Source organism: Dendrobium catenatum, unplaced genomic scaffold (genome assembly GCF_001605985.2).
Source record: "Dendrobium catenatum unplaced genomic scaffold, ASM160598v2 fragScaff_scaffold_123, whole genome shotgun sequence".
NCBI classification, from domain to species: Eukaryota; Viridiplantae; Streptophyta; class Magnoliopsida; order Asparagales; family Orchidaceae; genus Dendrobium; species Dendrobium catenatum.
Window position 1 is genome coordinate 469161 of NW_021318585.1, and position 4173 is coordinate 473333.

The window sequence follows — 4173 nt, forward strand, 5'->3', positions numbered from 1 at the left end:
GGGCATACTTATAGGAATTATTTATCCAAGATCCATGAGCTTGATAAGCCAGTTAAAATGTTCTTCTTCACGCTCTCTAAACTTCTAGATTAAACTCCTTGGTTTGGTATTGTTACTTAGAGGAGGTACGTAAAGTGTTTTGAGATCTTCAATTTTATATACCTCTCGAGGGGAAATTTCATTAAAGAGTTGTGGAGGAAGAGTCTTAACCATAAATATGTTCTCTGAGATGGACAAGCTATATATTATTCTCAAGAAGACACACCATACCTTACTCACAAAGATAGACTCAGAGTCATTTTTAGAATATGAATATTCCCCCTCTTAAACCCCTTAACTGAAGATTGGCTAGACTTCCTAAATTTAGTATGAATGACAACATCTTCTTCAGTGTGAATCCCTAGGTGGGGCACAGCTCTATTTTGTTTAGGTATGATAATTAGTTTAGGGAGAGTTAGAGTCTCCTTCTTTCTCCCCACCTATTTATTCCCATCTTCTTATATAGGCTATGATAGGGGTAGTGGAGTAACCTAAAGAATTATGAAAATGATTTAAGGATATATCAATCCCTAAATAATACTTAAATTTTTTTAATATAAAAATTATAAAAATCCCACTTTATATATACAAGTATACATGTTAATGAAGTAATATAGTGATAGTGTAGAGTATTGATCCCATGAGGAGGAATGCTTACTTAAAAAAGTGAAATCTATCTATGATAATTACAAAATATATCCTACTCAATAAAAATAAATTTTGGTGGAGATTTAATCACTAAATTTAAAATGGAAAAATAAAATGAAACACTATTTGGATAAAATATTTATGATTGATGGAATATAAATATAATATGTTTTTTTAATAATTCTCTTTTATATTGATGCTATTCAGAGAATAAGCATCATTAACCTCTTAGTTGAGCATGAAGAAACAAAGGATAGATTAAACTTTCCAACCTCAATGCCACTTTAAACTCTCAAAATTTGTAACCCTATGAAAATCTTAGAAGTTTATGCAAAGCATGTACTATTAAAACACCGTCATTATAATTCAACTCTATAAATTAGGTATATGTTAAGTGTTATGCCTATGCTTACATCATGCTAATCTAAAATATATGCTTGTGCCTTCTTTCATATTCCTAGGTTCCACATGACCCCTAATATTAATGACACATATGGCCACTATTTAATAAACTTATACCGTGGTGACCATAAAATGAACTAACATCGTAACGTTAAAGAATTTTCTCCTATACGGCACTTGCTGATGTGGACCCACTATTTAATAAATTGACTCATCGCTTTGCTGACAAATCATATACTGGTTGGTTACAACTATAGCGTTATATCCTACTAACAAGCCTTTTGTAATTTGGATTAAGTGATTAACCAAAATAAAAAGCAAAAAATCTAAAATTACAAAAATATAGGATAATACATTGCTATATAGAGTTAGTGAAAATAAATAAGACTATACTTCTAGTTTAAACAAAATACTAATAGTTGAACTAACCCATCATTCTAGTTACATCCCAAATTGAAATTATAAGTTATAGACTTAATCATTAACTTTAAAATATTGAAATGAATAATCGAGTTTTAATGTTTAGATTTTACGGTAGTTAAAACTGTACTTTCACTAGTTCACCGTCCCTTTTATTAGCTCTCCCATCTTATCCTTTTTAGTTTATGTATAAGATTGTATTTTCAATCATAAGTTTTCACTAATATAAATTTTTGAATGTACTCATCTTTTTCATTTGACTCTTTTTTTTTTCATTTTCTTTTCTTTCAAAATTATTTTATAGTTCTTTTCCTTTTTCTTTTGTGAAGTACATAATTAATAATTTTTAATATCAGCTTCTGCTTTAGATCTTCATATAAAATTAATGATTTTAATGTAAGGACTTGATGAGATTGCAAATCATCTTCAAGTTAACAATAATTTTAAATTTTAAATTTTAATCTACTCGCATCAAATTTTTAATATTAATTATTCATCTTATAATTTTAAAAGTTAATTTCATAAAGCTATAGCTTTTAAAATCAAATTAGGATAATTGCTCAAATGGTTGAATGAGTTAAGTATTAATTTTTCCAACATATAAAGTATAAATAAAGTTCATTTCAAACTAGGATCTAGGTTTTATTATTATCCTAATTTTACTTAATTTGTAATTAACATTTTTATAAGGGTTAATTAAATAATCAAAATATAAAAGTAAGTAGAGTATAATAATAATTTAAGCATGAAGATAATTTGCTAATATGTAAATAAAATATATAAACAAACACTACAAACACATGCTTTCTTAAGAATGATAAAAGACGCATAAAATATATGTTGAATACTAAACATTACATAACATTCATAACATAATGGGAATTAGCATAATACATATATGGGTTGCCTCCTATAAACGCTAAGTTTTAAGTCTTTAGCCAGCTTGGATAACTGACTAGATTTAAGCTTGGGCGGCCTCCTAAGCAATGCTAAGTTTAGTCTTCTTCCAGACTTGCCCAGATCTTTTATTTGGCTAAGGTGAATGATTGCTACTCTTCAATTAGTTCCCATTGTTATTTCTTTCCTTCTCCTTAGGATTAACTTCAGTGTGACTAGGTAAGGATCCTATGGGCCTACTACTCAACAAAATTGTAGGCTAACCTAAATGAGTTTCCAAGTTTTTAATTGAAATAGCTTGATTTTGTAATTGAGTTCCTAATTACATAACCACATCTTCTAGTGGTGTCTTTCTAGTTCTATACTAATTTCCTTTATTAAATCCAAGAGGATAAGCTAGTCTTGAATTACTATTAGCTTCATTTTAATTATTATAATTTACTCCTTGGTTGTTTTGACTAGAATTCCAATAATTTTTATCATTATTATTTGACCAACTAAAATTGGAGTGATTCCTCCAACTTGGATTATATGTATTTAAAAATGGATTATTTTGTCTTCTAATTAAATTTATATTTTTAATCCCTTGGATTTCATTCTCTTCCATTGAGCTTTAATCTTCTAATTATAAGATGAATCAGAATTTAAGCTTAAAGTTCACAACATCTTTGATATTGTTGTAACTTATGTAGTCAAAATGGATAAAGAATCATTTTCATAGATTTCTACCACTCTCTTAGCATTTTTCCTATCAACATACCATTAGAAATTATTTATTGTTATTTCCTCAATTAATTCATACGCTTCCTAAAAAATATTTAACTTTAAAAACCTTCAATACTGCATTAATTATAGCTGTAAGGGATCTTACCAATCCATTATAAAAAGTTTGAATTATCAACCAATCAAGTACGACATGGTGAGGGAACTTTCTAAGCATCCCCTTGGATCTCTTCCAAATCTCATAAATAAACTCTCCTTCTAATTGAGTAAAATAAATAATATCATTTCTATGTTTGGAATTCTTAGAAAGTGGGAAAATCTTTTCCTGAAATTTGTGGGCCAACTTATTCCATGTGGTAATCAGCGGTAAAGAATTTAACCAAATTTTTATCTTATCTCTTAGATAAAATGAGAATAATCTAAGTTTAATGGCATCATCACTAATATCATTATACTTAAATGTTGCATAAAGTTCTAGGAAGTTTGCTAAATATAGGTTATGACCTTCAATGGGAGTTCCCCCAAATTGAAATTTTTGTACCATCTGAATGATTTCATATTTTAATTTAAAGTTATTAGCTTAGTTGGCAGGTTTATTTATGCTCTGATAAATTCTATTTATCATAGGTTTTTCAAAAATCCTAAGAGGTTTAGAATGGTCTAAGTCTTATATAGTTTCATCCATTTAAAAAAAAAGTTCTAATTTTGGAAACGGTTCTCTCAATTTTTGAATTAAAATCTAGCAATGGTTCCTTTTTGTGGCTAAGCATACAATCATAATTATGCAATCAGTAAAATAAAATAAATAATAAAAAATATATTAAGACTAATTATACAATTAATTTAATATTTTAGAATAATTATAAATAAAACAAATACTTTCCTAGCAATGATGCCAAAAACTTGATGGGGGTGGAGTAATCTAAATAATTATGAAAATGATTTAGGGCTCGGTCAATCCCTAAAATATTCTTAGGTTTGATTTGAAATAAAAATTATAAAAACCCCACTTAATAGACACAAGTATAAATGCCAAATCAAGTA

The 4173-nt window shown here is 27.8% G+C and overlaps 1 non-coding gene across 1 annotated transcript; it reads left to right on the forward strand.

Moving 5' to 3' along the window:
* The first annotated feature begins 3317 nt into the window (after window positions 1–3317).
* LOC114580505 lies at window positions 3318–3424 on the forward strand. The gene has a single exon (XR_003701941.1). It is a non-coding gene; the product is annotated as a small nucleolar RNA R71 (small nucleolar RNA).
* The last annotated feature ends 749 nt before the right edge of the window (window positions 3425–4173 follow it).